Consider the following 16,629-nt stretch of genomic DNA (forward strand, 5'->3'; position numbering starts at 1 on the left):
GCAATGATAATTGATCCTCAGTTTAGCCCACATAGACTTCTGTTGTGCTCACTGTGTGAAGAGTTTTGCAAAAGTGACCTAAGTATTGAGAAATGTGTCCTAGCCTCTGTAAAAAACTGTAATAAATGCATTACTAGAAAAAATTGCAGTGCTTCATTTTGCAGTGAAGTTGAACTGTTTGGTTAAGATAATTTTGTGTTTGGATGGCTGTGCTAATTGTTTTGAGAACAAGTACATTGCATTGGAGAAAAGTTTCTAATCGATTGAGAAAAACCGTAAATTTACTAGCAATTTCTGAGTCTATATATGAGAATACATACATATCCATATGTCCATACAGACGCCATCCAATGGTTGTCAAGGGCATAACAGACATAGCTCTAAAGTAGAGATGGGTATAAACGGAGGTCGGAGCCAGCTGCAAATGGGTGGGCCAGCCCGCAAGTGGGTGGGACTTAAGCCGCAAGTGGGCTGTACAAACCAACAGAAGATTTTGATTGGTTTGTTTCATGTCATGTGGGTTGTAGTATCGGTTCACGCTCCTGGTGGCGGTAGTGGGCGAATTTTTTGCAATCCGTCAAAAAAAAACAAAAAAAAAACGAAGAAGACGGCTTTCAGCGGCGGCACGATAGATGAGTGGAAGAGGTAAGCGTGATATACAATTTTTTGTTTGTTTTGTTTTGTAAAAAGTATTACAAGCTGTGAAAAGTGCATTTTCTTGGTGGCTTTGTACAACGTTTTCTTAGTACCACACACAGCTTACAATCTGTAATGTGCCTGACAATATCTTTTTTTTGCCTACAAACAACTAATTTGCTCTCCAGGTTATGGATACAGAAGACCATATAAGGAGGTAATGTAATTACATGGCATTGAAATGTTGTAACACTTTCTATGAAGCCCATATTTATAATACATTATAAGGGTATTTTAAGGCATTATAATGAATGCATAATGCATTATAAAAAACCTTATAATATGTTATATCATCTTCTCAATATTCATGAGAACAGTTTTAATGTATTATAATATTTACTTATTAGTGTTTATAGCTTTTAAGAGTATGATGATTTATAACACACAGTGAACACATTGCATCCACTTAAGTTACAATGGATTATATTTCTCATAGTTATAATGTATTATAATATCTTGCCACCTTTCTTATGCTACTTTACTTAAAGCCATCAATGACCACTTAAGTATAGTAATAATAATAGTAATAATTATTTTTCTCTCAAACTGCAATAAGATCATATATCAGATCAGATTGCTTTGAACTATTTTTATTTTAATATCAGTTTGATTATTTTGATGGTACCCTTTAGACAGCTGTTGTTAAGTAACTCTGCAACTGCATGTCAACTAGCAGTCGTTGGAGTATTAGTAGTGTGTCTGCTAAATATATGCTAACACTTTATTTTGATGGTTCCCCAACAGACAAACTGACATTATTTTTTTTTTCAACTTAATTTATTAAAAATAAAGGTAATGAATTAAGTTGAAACAAAAAAAAAAAAATACCAATTGAAGTTTGTTTTTGTTTTGTTTTTTGTTGTTGATCCAACTGTTCACTTTTACAGTGTCATTTTCTAAAGAATAAGGTACATTTTCGAAAGTATTAGTCCTAACCTCCTAATCCACAATGTAATATAATTAAAACATGGTTTAAATAAAAAAAAAAAAAAAAAAAAAAAAATATATATATATATATATATATATATATATTTAATACTAATGATAATCAATAATCAGTCTTGTGTAAAATAATGGTGAATAAACTAGCGTTTTGTCTAGTGGTTTTTAAAAGAAATACTTCATTTAAAAATAGTAATAAAGTCTAATTTACTTGGCCTAATGTCGTCCCTTAAAATTTCTGGACACCATTTACTTGCATAGCATAGACCTACAGAGCTGAGAAATTATTCTTGAAATGTTTGTACATGTTCAACAAGAGAATAAAGTCATGCATATTGGATGGCATGGGGAGAATGTTTTAAATTTGGGTTAACACTAATGCTCATTGTGCTTCTTGTGTACCACCAGGTTATGTTAGGAAGGGCAAGCAAGGCGAGCTCCGTGGAATTTACTCGGAAGCAATGCATCCGGGATTTTGCAGTGTCCACTGCATGCAAGTCTATTGTGCTGAATGAATGATTGTACATAATTTGATTCATCAGAAATAAAATCATTTACCCACCCTGAGATTTCACATTAATACATTGATTTGTGTAACATGTTCTGAAGAACCTTAGTCTGTCATTTGCTGTAATTTGATTAAAAAAAATATGCAGTGCAGGCAAATGGTAACTACATTTTCTTAATAGTACTCAACATTTTCTTTATGTATTACACATTTACCTCCTAAGTGCAATTGCATCTCACTTTAATGTTCCTTGGTAGGCTACTGTAGAAGAATTTTAGAAGTAAAATGTAATATCCAGAAATATGCTTAAATTACTACAGTTAAAGGATTTAAAATGACACCATCACGAAGCATGGCAAAAGGTGTAAAGACATGATTTCAATGTTCAATTTATGAGAGTGAATGATATTGGATACAAACAATAATGACAAAACTAAGAATAAGGCATGATTTCAATGTTGAGAGTGAATGGTATTGGATACACACAATAATGACAAAACTAAGAATAAGACATGATTTCAGTGTTGAGAGTGAATGGTATTGGATACACACAATAATGACAAAACTAAGAATTTCAGTTGAAACTACTATGAAAATGCGTTATATTTATATCATTTTAAACTACGATGAAATCCAGCCTACTTGCGGCATAAGCTCCTCCCACTTGCTGTTCTTGGCGTAAGTTCCTCCCACTTGCAAGTCTCCGGGCTGCAGCGATAACTACATGTGGCTAAAGTATGTGTGGGATATTAGAGAAATGTCTGTTATGCCCTTGACAACCATTGGATGGCGCCATGAGATAGGTGGTCATATATCATCCAAACCAAGTAATCAAATAAATACAAATAATTGTTACTGATGATTCACCACAAAAATAATATAATAAATATAATATAACATAACATAACATAACATAATATAATATAATAGTGTCTCTCTGTGTGTGTGTACTGCTACTTCCTACATTATGAGTATACTAATACCTGGATATTCTGACCTTGTGGGGACATTTTTTGGTCCCCATGAGGAAAACAGCTTATAATTCACACGGAGTGAGGTGTTTTGAAAATCTAAAATAGAAGAAAGTTTTCTGTAAGGGGTGGGTTTAGGTGTAGGGAGGGTAAGGGGTAAGGGGATAGAAAATGCAGTTAGTGCAGTATAAAAACAATTACGCCTATGGAATGTCCCCACAAGGAAGAATAAAAAAAAAAAAAAAGGAAACCAGTATGTTTGCGTGTGTGTTTACTTGCTTATGCTACATTGTGGGGACCATTTTTGACATTGTGGGGAAAAAATAAAAAATAAATATATATACAAGTATATATACTTTATATATAAACATATATATATATATATATATATATATATATATATATATACACATACATGTATATATATATATATGTATATATGTGTGTGTGTGTGTGTGTGTATATATGTATGTATGTGTGTATATATATATGTATATGTATATATATATATATATGTATATATATATATATATATATATATATATATATATATATATATAAATAGTAAGTGATGTTTAACTGAAAGCGTAGGATTAAGGGGATAAAAATATTGTTTGGTCAGTATGAAAGTAATAGAAGTCTATGGAAAGTCCCCACAATTCACAGAAACAAATGTGTGTGTGTGTGTGTTTGTATCAGTTTACAGAAAAATACAGACACAAACAATGTAATACACAATAATAATACATGAAATATACCATATTGGTGTAATTTATAATATAATGAAAGGTACATGGTGACCAGTATTTAAACAGTAAGGTTTTCAACTTAAACTGCGCACAGCTTGCAACTGTATTGGGAACATGCCACATTTGAACATGTGGAAATGTGAAAAAGAGGGTCGAAGGCAATATTTTTGGACAAAAAGAATCTTGTGAAATACTATTACATTGTGTTAAAACATTTAATATATCTGTTAGAAATCAGCAAAGATTTATTCACATGCATTACATTCGAACAGCCCATAAATATTTTCAAGATGTTAATGAAAAATATAACACATGAGAAGAGTCACATTGTGCTTGTCACACATTTCTTTTGACTCTCTTTATACCCAAATGTTTGTTCAGATCCCTGAGATGCCTGATATGCCTCTGTTAGAAGGAAATGTTTTGCTTTTTTTCCCCCCCCTTTACAGGAAACACAGGCGACTCCTCGTGAACTCTTGCACAACAGGATGGAAATAAAAATCAGCCAAACAGACAGGCAGACAGCTTATCTGAATTACTTTGTTTCAGGGGAAAAAAAAAATGCATGTGAACAATAGTGATTCAATAGTGATTCACAATAGTGATCCCTTTATTCAGAAGGGATGTTAACAACCTGTGAATGGCTTGTAAATATAGATTAGGTATTAACCTGGGATTGGAGAACATTAAAAAAACAACAACAAAAATACATACTTAACATATAAGGAAGTGATCAGAGCTAAATTACGCCAAAGCTTTTAGCATAAGTCCATTGTTATGTACGTCATCAGTGATAAAAACATGGAAAAATGACAAACTGACTCTTGTTCTTGGTAAATTTACAGGGGCTTTTTGAAATGAAAAATAAGAGAAATGAAATTTCTAGGAAAATCAGTGCGCTTTCACTCTTCTCTTTAATCTGTCTGCAGTTCCCCAGTGCTGCATTATTTTCTGGGTAAAAGGTAGCTGACATACTATTGATATTGATACAAATTGGTTAATATTAGTATTGAATTTTTCCATTTAAAGTATAAATCCAGAATGAAAGTAATAGTAAAACCCACCTAAAGATGAATAAACAAGAAATCTTGGTATAGCTTCAGTGTTTTTGTACATCATAAATATGGGCAGCACTAGCATTCCCAAAATAAATTGACCCAATTACTGTTTTCAAAGTGGTTTCTGAACACTACCCTATCTTTCATTGATTAAACAAACCCACCCTAAAATCACAATGTTGCGACGCTATGTTTGGTTAGTCAGGATGTTCAACCCAAGGAGGTCTGTCTGAAGAAAACGTTTTGGGTCCAGTAGGGGTAAATTGGGACATATAACTAACCAGCCAAACCATAACCTCTTGACTCAAACGAACGGAGAAATGTTTTACATTTGCCTCTGCATATTAAAGGAATAGTTTTGCTAAAAAATGTGCTAAATATTTAGATGTGATGTAGATGAGTTTGTTTTTCATTGGAACAGATTTAGGGAATTTTCACATTACATCCTTTGCTCACCAAAGGATCATCTGCCGTGAATAGGTGCCATCAGAATGAGAATCCAAACAGCTGATAAAAACATCACAATAATCCATAACACGAGTCTTGTCCTCTAATCCATTTACAAGCAAAAACGGTCCAAAACTATTTCTAAATAAAATGTTGGTTTATTTTGATGCGAGTGGAAAACGGGATGGATTTTTTGATTGCTGGAGTAACAGTTATTATGGATTATAGACTGGTATTTTGGCCAGAAGTGAACAGTTTATATTTAAAAGCATTAATGATGGATTTGTTTATTAACACAGAGCTTTTCACTTCACAAGACTTTAATTCATGGAGTCGTGTCGTGGATTATTGTGACACTTCCTCTATCAGCTGTTAGAACTCTCATTCTGATTGCACCCATTCACTTCAGAGGATCCATTGGTGAGCAAGTGATGCAATGCTAAATGTCCCCAAATCTGCTCCAATAAAGAAACAAACTCACGTACATCTTAGATGGACATGGGGGTGAGTACATTTTCAGCACATTTTCATTTTTGGGTGGATATGAATTTTAACATGGGAAAAATTACACACATTGCTAAACATCAAGGAAATAGGCAAGCTAGTACTACAAAGTCACAATTAGATTATATTTATTAAAATAGACTTGTTTGTCATTTATCTATCTATCTATCTATGTGTGTGGGATGGCTTAGATGAATTTTGAAGGGATACCAGACCGTTTTAGGCAGACAGATAAAAGCATGAATTCCAAACATGCATTTCAGGGAAGATCTCAAAAGAAATTTCATGTCTAACCTGTTGTCTGTTATCTTAATCACTATGTTTTTACCTATTTTAGTCATACAAGTATCTGCACCACTGACAGCCATAAATGGGTGCTTCATCAGCAGATGACATTAAGATAAAAAAGTCTGTGCTTGGAATGATCACAGGAAGTCATTATGTACCATCCTTCGTTCTCCTCATCTTTCCAAGTGTCTGAATACCAGTTTTTGTTCAGAAATAGTTCAACATAAGTCAGCAGCTGTGAAAGTGAATCCATTTCTTCTTGTGCCCTTGCTGTCCTGGCCCTCATCCCAGTGAGGAGGAGTACAGTTATGGAATGTTGCAGTGATTTAGCGCAACAGAAGCCGAATAACAATTTATCGCTGCTTCCATAAAGACAGAAGGAGAGACTATGGTAAAAACAACCCAATGAAGTTAGATTTCAACCTCAAAACTGTGTAAACAGGACATTTGTTTAAACAAGCCTAGCAAGGGCTTGGTTAAACAAGCCAACCGTGGTACGTTGCACAATTTAACCCTACAGGCAAAGTAAAAAAAAAAAAAAAAAAACTCATTTTTGTTACAATTTTGAATGAATTTTACTGGGTAATTTTTAGAGGTCATTATTTTCATATTGCTTACTTATATTCTATGTAATATGTAATGCTTGAGATACAGTGGGGCAAAAAAGTATTTAGTCAGCCACCAATTGTGCAAGTTCTCCCACTTAAAAAGATGAGAGAGGCCTGTAATTTTCATCATAGGTATACCTCAAATATGAGAGACAAAATGAGAAAAAAAAAATCTAGAAAATCACATTGTAGGATTTTTAAAGAATTTATTTGCAAATTATGGTGGAAAATAAGTATTTGGTCAATAACAAAATTTCATCTCAATACTTTGTTATATACCCTTTGTTGGCAATGACAGAGGTCAAACGTTTTCTGTAAGTCTTCACAAGGTTTTCACACACTGTTGCTGGTATTTTGGCCCATTCCTCCATGCAGATCTCCTCTAGAGCAGTAATGTTTTGGGGCTGTCGCTGGGCAACACGGACTTTCAACTCCCTCCAAAGATTTTCGATGGGGTTGAGATCTGGAGACTGGCTAGGCCACTTCAGGACCTTGAAATGCTTCTTACGAAGCCACTCCTTTGTTGGCCGGGCGGTGTGTTTGGGATCATTGTCATGCTGAAAGACCCAGCCACGTTTCATCTTCAATGCCCTTGCTGATGGAAGGAGGTTTTCACTCAAAATCTCACGATACATGGCCCCATTCATTCTTTCGTTTACACGGATCAGTCGTCCTGGTCCCTTTGCAGAAAAACAGCCCCAAAGCATGATGTTACCACCCTCATGCTTCACAGTAGGTATGGTGTTCTTTGGATGCAACTCAGCATTCTTTCTCCTCCAAACACGACAAGTTGAGTTTTTACCAAAAAGTTCTATTTTGGTTTCATCTGACCATATGATCATCCAAATGCTCTCTAGCAAACTTCAGACGGGCCCGGACATGTACTGGCTTAAGCACACTGTAAAAAATTTTCTTGTAAATTAACGGTAAAATACTGGCAGCAGGGTTTCCAGCAGTGTACCGTAATTTTACAGTTTCATTACCGTATTCTGAATTACAGCTTTTTTGTAATTTAACGGTAAAATGCTGGCAGCAGGGTTTCCAGCAGTGTTCTGTAATTTTACAGTTTCATTATTTTATTCTAGATAGTTTTTTTTTCTTTAATAAAACAGTAGAACTGGCAATTTTGTCAATCATTAACTTTATTATAAATATCTGTAAATTTACGAACTGGCATTGTAATTTAATTTATACAAAAAGTGGCAGCAAATACACAGAAAAGAGAAGACCAAGAGGATATTTCTTATAGCACAGTATTTATTTACGTGCCCAAGCAATAATTCAAATGCTTTCCCAAAAACGCAATCAAAATGGAAGAATCAATTTGCAGTCCAATGGAAGAATCAGTCTCTGTGTATGTTAGAGAAAGATGAGAGGAATAGAAGAAAAATGAACAATAGCATTACAAAACAGACAATGTGCAAAAAGAACCCTGCAGAAGTCTGTAGACATATTTAAACTGATTTAAGTTGACTATATTACCACAAAACAAGCTGCCTTTTAAGGTGTATCTGTGTGCTACGAGTATGGCATGGGCATGGGCTTGGGGTGTACGTTCCCCTAAAAACAGCCTTTCAGAAATGGCAAACAACTTCTGAACAACAATCTTATTTTGGTGTAATAAAAGTCAAAACCTGTCAAGGATTTGCCGGAACAGTCCAAGAACGTTTCAGAAACATAAAACTGTCACCAACTCCACCAAGTGTAGCCAGGGACGGGTGTAGTCTGAAACATAAACATTGAAAAAATTCCTTTGTTAGTTAAAATAACATCAAAAGAATGTCAAAAGAACATGACAGGTGAGTTGTACTTTATACTAGAGCAGTAAAATTTACATAATCTACTTGTGCAAATTGTTACGAGGATTTTATTAAGTAAATTTTACTTTTTTTTTTTCAGTGCAGAGCACTCACATAAAATTTTTAATTATTCATAGAAGTAGAAAATGCTTCTTTTCTCTTTTTAATTGCTAAATGTATAATTTCTTATCAGTTCAAGATTTATTGTAAATAGGCCTGTCACAATTGGTTGATATAATTGACTGCATCTACGCTGATAATTAGTCGATATCAATATTGTTAATCGACTGATGATTTTGTATTATTTTACCTTTTAAATTGAGCTTTTACACTTCGACTAAAATAACAACCATTTCTTCCACACCACTAGTATGAGCAGTGCATAATTTGTAAATTGCGAGGTCCCGGAACAAAGAGGGATGACTGGTTCCGGCAAGTGATTAGAAAAGGGAGAGGTAACGGAGCATTCGAGCAACATTAGTGGACCAACTTAACTGATTAACAGCTTGCATCAGTTGTTTTTATAGTGTGCATGTAAAAAAAAAATTAAAAAAAATAAAAATCATAGTTTTAATAAAATCATTATTATTATAAAATCTTTTTTGTGTGCGTTTGAGTAGTTTTTGTGTAACGCAGCTCCTGGGACCAGACAGTCCCAACAACAGAGGGGTTGTAATGAGCGCGGACTGCATCCTCTTCAGATTAGTTCTCAGTGCCGCCGACGACTTGCATTTATTTGGACAAATATACTGTAGGTTTGTGTATATTTTATCTATAAAACCGTTTCTTTGCTGTAAATTATTTTATTTTATGCAAAGCAAACTACAGGGATACGATGTCAGTCACCTAAACGAGTTGCATCAGTCTTTTCTGACTGATTACTTTTAAATGTTAATTTTTTTTACTTCTAAAATGCTTATTAAACAAGTTTAAATGTAAGAAATATTGTATACGTGTTTAAAATATGTTGTATTAAGAACTGTATTTAATGAAAATGTATGTGCAACTTCACTTGCCTAGATGAAATCCCATTCGAAATTCATGAGATTTTTTAGTAGAGAGGCAACCTTTGGATTGACTGTAGCAGATTTCTTATTCACCACCTTGCCCATCTTCTTGGAGACTACCTTGCTTCTGCAGGTCTTTGAGCCTTTTTCTGGGTTTATTCCAATGAAGCGTCTAAGGACAGTTGCATTAAAAATGACCAAAGTATACAATAAACATTTTTCAAAATTCTGATTAATTAATTTGGTTTAGAATTTAGATTAATTTTGGTAACACTTTATAATAAGTATACAGCAACAAAGCACTTATAAATCATTTGCAAACTATCTATATAGATGCTGTCTCCTTGTTTGGGTTTATTGTGGATCTACACGCCTTTCTCCTATTTTCTCCCAGTGTCTGGTATGTGAATAATACCACAGTGTTTCAGACGATGAACTCAAGGAGAACACAGGAGAAAGGCTAGGAGTTAACTAGTTTGCAAATTATTTACTTTTTTTATTTATTTTTTTACTGTATACGTAGTATAAAGGGTTACCATAGATTCTAAGAGAGTGAAAAAAACATAAGCAAAAAGGAAAACACTTACTGTTGAAGAAATTCTAACGTGCAACAAGCCTCCTCTTGATACTGCAGGTTGAAGATGTAGTAAACAGAAAACACTGTTGCAACTGCAATCAAAAATGTTGACTGGACACACCGTACAGCATTTGGCGGCTCTGCCATACCTAAAATAAAACAATAAATAAAAATAAAAACAATAACAATGAACACATTTTTTCACAACTCATTTCAAAGAACTACCGTCAAGAAAGTTCCATTTTAACAATTGTATACCATAGCAATGTTAACAATTTTATATCTCAACCTTTAGTAGGCCTAAATGTTTCTACTTCATCACATGTAATGACACACTAACCCATCAAACAAGTACTGGCATGTCTTCTCAGCATCAGATGCAGCAACCTGTAGAGAACACACAATACACAAATAAGAATACATAATATAATTTAGTGAAGTGGAAAGAAGAAAATTAAATACTTACGTCTGCATGTAAAACCAGTCCATCTTCATGTTCCTGTAAGTGAGACATTAGAATCTTGACAAGCAGGTGTGCCATCTCTATGTTCTCAGCCTGGGACAGGACACGTTTTACCTTTTCATTCAAAACAATTAATAAATTTACAAGACAAAAGGCAACAGTGACAAGGAAGCCAAACAAGACCAGGCTCAGTCAGGAAACCAGTTCTCCTCTGGCCAAACGAATGAACCATTCCAGGCTGCATCAAAAGTCAGATTGTGGATTGATATCATTCAGAATATTTCATCCAACTTCTTCTGCTTGAAGAAACATCACGCCAGCAAGTGAAGCTGGTAAAAAGGGTCTGTGCAGAGGGCTTGTCTGGTTCTCGTAGTCTTTGCTGAGGATCTGTGCTGGGGCCATCAATGAGGTCTTCACAGAGGATCTGTCATCTAGCTGACATGGTCTCCGCTGACAGTCAGGGATGTGTTGTGGTTGTTCCTGGGTGCAGGTCCACCGTCTGGTCTGGATACCGACTGGATCAGCTGATTACTGTAACCTAGGGATAAGGGTGAGAAGTATGTAAGCGACTAAAATAAGCATTGATGTCATTCTTCTTTCAAATTAACAAGTACATTAGATATTATGGGAAGTGTTGCTGCTTACACTAATTGGTGCAGCATAGAGATCCTTTAAGGGATTTGAATTATAGAAATGTGATGGTGTGTCATGTGTATGGAAGGTTAAAGAGATTGGTCTTTTAAACTCAGAGTGTGTCTGCCTCCTGAAGTCCACCCTTTTGATCAGCTGGAACCACCTCTTCATAGTCCCCTTGAACTCCATTTCAGCAGCATTAGCCTGAAAGTTTTTCCAAATTGCAGCCTTGAAATATATGTATAAATATATATTGTAAGGTAATTATTAAATCTTAAGCATTACAGTTTTTTACAATCATTAAGACCATTAATATGCACCTCATATGTTTGATGAATGTTCATGCATAGGTTCATGCAGCAGCTCAGAATTTCTGTAAAAAAAATAAATAATAATAATTACATTTATATAGTGTTCAGATTAAACTTTTAAGTTTGTATGCTCATAATAATCCCCACCACAGTAAAATAAGTATGATTTTAAATCTTATCATACGGCATATATACGCTTCAAAAGTTTTAATTCACTCTAAAACCTGAACCTGCTCAAGTGCAGCAGACAGATTAGGCCTCCATTCAAGAACAAAAGATAATGAATGCACTTACATTTTACGGCTCCCTCTTACGTATCTATAATGTTTTTCTCTGTCAGAACTTCCCACACGGCAGTGTTACCACAAAATAAATATTATTATTAAATTCAGATTGCACATTTTGAATTATCTTACCAGGTGTAATGCTACAACAGCGTGCTCAGTTTGATTCACAAACAAACGACTCATTTGAATGGTTAAGTGAATCGAATCAGACAGAGTCACTCGTATAGATCTTTATGTGATTCAATATATCACTCGTTGAAAAAGACGAATCGAATGAATTCTAGCAAACAAAATATAATTTAACTCATTAAAATTTAATTAGCTGACATTATCGTGCACTGGATACAGCTCATCGGTTTTTTATATTAAAAAATTACATAGTTTTTCTAAAGAGACCGCCTGACAGTTAGGCCTAACGTTACTCATCAACACTCAATACCTCCTGGACCGAATGATTCTTCTGACGTTATGTTATACTCGCAAACCTCCTAACGGAAACCATCTAAATACTCTTAGTGGCATTTAAAACATTAAACAACACGGGATTAAACATTAAATAACTTACTTTTTGCAGCTGAAGTATTCCTCTTGAGAACTGTGCCCGCTGAAATCTCCTCAGGATTAACCGCCAAATCTCTCTCTCAGGCGGCTGAGCTCCTTCATTCCAGCAGCGGCCGCCGCCGAAGGTAGATACACACAACTACACCGAGTGTGGACCTGCCGCACATACAACAGTTTTCATCCGAGAAAAAGCCGTCTGTCAGCCAGAAGTGTTTTGTAGAGTCGGCGCGGCTCTGGCTCATTATCTTCTCACCGATGCCGGGACTGAGCCGACAGTGCCGCATTTCAGCCAGAATCGGCCCGAGTGTGCTTGCTATCTGGGAAGGAGCTCAACTTGAGATTAAATCCATGCATAAACTTTCACTGAAACTAACGTTCCTTGATGTGTCAGCGTCAATCACTTATACCAAGCTAGCCTTTGGTTCCCCCTCCCCCACCGATCACGTGTGCATTTACGGTAAGACACGGTAATTTTAGAAAACAGTTCAGTACTGTAAATTTACGCTGTAAATTTACAGCAATTTTTTACAGTGCAGGGAGACACGTCTGGCACTGCAGGATTTGAGTCCCTGTGAGTCCCCGCAGTGTGTTACTGATGGTAGCCTTTGTTACTTTGATCCCAGCTCTCTGCAGGTCATTCACTAGGTCCCCCCGTGTGGTTCTGGGATTTTTGCTCACAGTTCTTGTGATCATTTTGACCCCACGGGTGAGATCTTGCGTGGAGCCCCAGATCGAGGGAGATTATCAGTGGTCTTGTATGTCTTCCATTTTCTAATAATTGCTCACACGGTTGATTTCTTCACACCAAGCTGCTTACCTATTGCAGATTCAGTCTTCCCAGCCTGGTGCAGGTCTACAATTTTGTTTCTGGTGTCCTTTGACAGCTCTTTGGTCTTGGCCATGGTGAAGTTTGGAGTTGGACTGTTTGAGGTTGTTGACAGGTGTCTTTTATACTGATAACGAGTTCAAACAGATGCCATTGATACAGGTAACGAGTGGAGGACAGAGGAGCCTCTTAAAGAAGAAGTTACAGGTCTGTGAGAGCCAGAAATCTTGCTTGTTTGTAGGTGACCAAATACTTATTTTACAGAGGAATTTACCAATTAATTCTTTAAAAATCCTACAATGTGATTTTCTGGATTTTTTTTTCTCATTTTGTCTCTCATAGTTGAGGTATACCTATGATGAAAATTACAGGCCTCTCTCATCTTTTTAAGTAGGAGAACTTGCACAATTGGTGGCTGACTAAATACTTTTTTGCCCCACTGTATATATTTATATTTGAACAGTGATAGACAGAATAACAACAAAAAAATCCAGAAAAATGCATTTCTAAAAAGTTATAAATTGATTTGCATTTTAATGAGTCTCATTTGAGTTAAAATAAACCTACCATTAAAATTATAGACTGATCATTTCTTTGTCAGTGGGCAAACGTACAAAATCAGCAGGGGATCAAATAATTTTTCCCGCCACTGTATATATTAAGGATGGGAAGATTCACCGATTCATTTAAAGAAGTGTGCATCGGATACAAGTTGGCATTTGTATTGCGATGCATCGTTTCTAACATATTTATTTATATATAATTACTAGTGGATTCGCTACACTTTTATTGTTTCGAAAGTGACCAATAATCTGTGAACAATATTTTATATCTAGATTGAGTTCTCCTCTCGAAACTGTTTCTCAAGCGCGTTCTCTCATCACCGCTGCGCGTGAATATGACGTATCACAACAACACTACGGAGACCTGAGGAAAAGTGGGGATTAATGCTGCCTTCACGTGCTATCGGAATTATAAATACAAGTTTCCTAATCGTCATAAACTAAGATATTAAGTTTCTACAATATATAAATATATTGTAGAAGCTTAATTTCCTGTAAAGCTGCTTTGCAATGATTTGTATCATAAAAAGCGCTATACAAATGAACTTGAATTGAATTGAACTGAATTGAATAAACTTTAAACATGGTGGAGGGACAACCATTGCTGCAGTCAATGCTGTTCTCACCACAACAACTACATTCCTTTGTCTTGTCGCTAAAGTAGTGTATTTATAGGCTAATATGAATGATCATTCAAAGCATATTGTATGTTTTATGAGCCGTGAAATAAGCATGGATTTCACCGAAATTCCAGAATTGTCAGCAAACTGCATGTATAAATGGGATGTTACATTTTATTCTTTCTGACATTGAAGCACTTGAATATGACAAGCTCGTAATCACGTCTTCATAAGTAGAAAATAGGAAATTTCCGATAGCACGTGAAGTCAGCATTAGTCCAAAACCTGACTAGAAATAACCTAACAAATCAATCAGGGCTAAAGCGGTTCCATAAACAACAATGTAAGTTCACACAATCTAACTAATTTGTGGACGCTTATTCTTAAGCAGCCCTTAATGTCGATCATGGATCAAATCGATCCACCATGGCAAACAGCGAATATATTTGTGCTATTTAATGCATTTGAGACGTTGTGTTCCCTTTCAGTCGGTCACTCCGAGTCACGTCGGATGACCAACGAATTGGGATCTCGCCAGAGAGACCAATCCACTTTGAGTGTAAGTAAACGAGCCAATGGACATTGGCATGCGATCATTGTATCCATCTGCCGCTGATCACAGCGTGAGTATAAGAGGCAGCAGGTGCACCGCATTAATTCATCCTTTCGCTTCGGAGCCGAGCGGTAGTGGTGAAGCTACTGCTCTCCCCTTCCACAGAGAGTGTTCTGCAAGTGAGTCACTTGCGTTACGGTGCAGCAGCGGTGGTCACGTCGGGCGGGAGAGAAAGTTCGTCTTCTGCTGACAGCCACACTAGGAGTGTGCGGTGGCCAGCTCCCCTGCGTGCTTCAACACTAAAGAGCATTTCTCTGAAAGAGCAATTTCTCTAAAAGAGTAACATGGGTGATTGCGTCTTTTTAAAGATGTCTTAACACCCGTGCGTTTCTGGGTGAGGTCGTTTCCTGGCGCCTCAGGACGGTCACGATCGCTGCCTCACATGTCTGGGCATTCAGCATGCTGAGGAAGCTTTCGTGGATGGCTCATGTTCTTCTTGTGGGGACATGACCATCTCGGAGTTGCATAATAGACTCCGCTATGTCAAACATGGCGGAGTCCCTCTGCCTCTGCCACGATCCAGCGTTCGTTCCCGGGGCTGCGCTGTATCCGGTGGAGTCACCCAAACTCACCCAGGAGGTGATCTGAGGGTGACAGTGAGGGCTTCCCCAAGAGGAGTTACTCACCCCTCAAGCACTCTGCAGCCGGTGGAGCTGCCGAAGGAGTGCGCTGGGCCCTCTGCTGGACAGAGTGCACCACGCGTTTCCTTCGGTGCCCCCTCTGACGACCAGATGTCGATCGCTGCATCGGAGGGCGAGCCCTTTCTCTCCGGAAATGACGACCCGGCTGCGTTGCCCCCTTCGGGTGTGGTAGCGTTGTCCGAGCCAGACCCAGAGATGACGGCTATGCTTTCCCGGGCCGCCGAGAATGTCGGGCTTGTGTGGAATCCTCCACCAAAGCCCTGAAAGACCTGCACGAGGGTGGTCACAACCTGGCGGTTCTACATGAGTTGCGTGATGCGACGGACCTCGCGCTTCGAGCGACGAAGGTGACTGCACAGTCTCTGGGTCGTGTAATGTCCACGCTAGTGGTCCAGGAGCGCCATCTCTGGCTGTGTCTTGCTGACATGAAGGAGCAGGAGAAGGTACAGTTCCTAAAATGCTCCCGTGTCGCAGACCAGCCTTTTCGGCGACACTGTCGAGAGCTTTGCCCAGCAGTTCTCGGCAGCCCAGAAGCAGACTGAGGCAATCGAACACATTATGCGCTGGAGGAAACCTGCTGCTTCCACTCCGGCTGCAGCCCCTCAGCCTGCTCGTCGCCGTGGGCACCCCCTTCAGCCTTCCACCAGGCAGCGTCGTGGAGCCGGTCGCAGGCAGGACGCCCAGCCCGTCCAGGCGGCAAGCGCAAGTGCAAGAGGCCCTGAGACGGGCGACCCAGGGATGGAGGAGACTGCTCGTCGGGAGATGGTGACTGCACTACTCCCTCCCCCGGAGGAGGGCCGGGTGGAGAATCTTTTGTTTCGTTTTGTTTTTGTTCCAAAACAAAACCGCAGCCAGCGGTACCCAAAACATCAATAAAAGAGCGGTTTCCTCAATCTCTGGGTCTCAAGAGGAGGAGAATGGTGAACCGTGCATCACGGGATCACTTCCCTCCTCCTC

The 16,629-nt window shown here is 37.6% G+C and overlaps 1 long non-coding RNA gene across 1 annotated transcript; it reads left to right on the plus strand.

The window, feature by feature from the left end:
• Positions 1–562: 562 nt before the first annotated feature.
• Positions 563–2,200, plus strand: LOC131529225 (uncharacterized). The gene is made up of 3 exons (XR_009268027.1): positions 563–645; positions 825–853; positions 2,047–2,200. It is a non-coding gene; the product is annotated as an uncharacterized LOC131529225 (long non-coding RNA).
• Positions 2,201–16,629: the final 14,429 nt, after the last annotated feature.

Source organism: Onychostoma macrolepis, chromosome 21 (assembly GCF_012432095.1).
Source record: "Onychostoma macrolepis isolate SWU-2019 chromosome 21, ASM1243209v1, whole genome shotgun sequence".
Taxonomy (NCBI): Eukaryota; Metazoa; Chordata; class Actinopteri; order Cypriniformes; family Cyprinidae; genus Onychostoma; species Onychostoma macrolepis.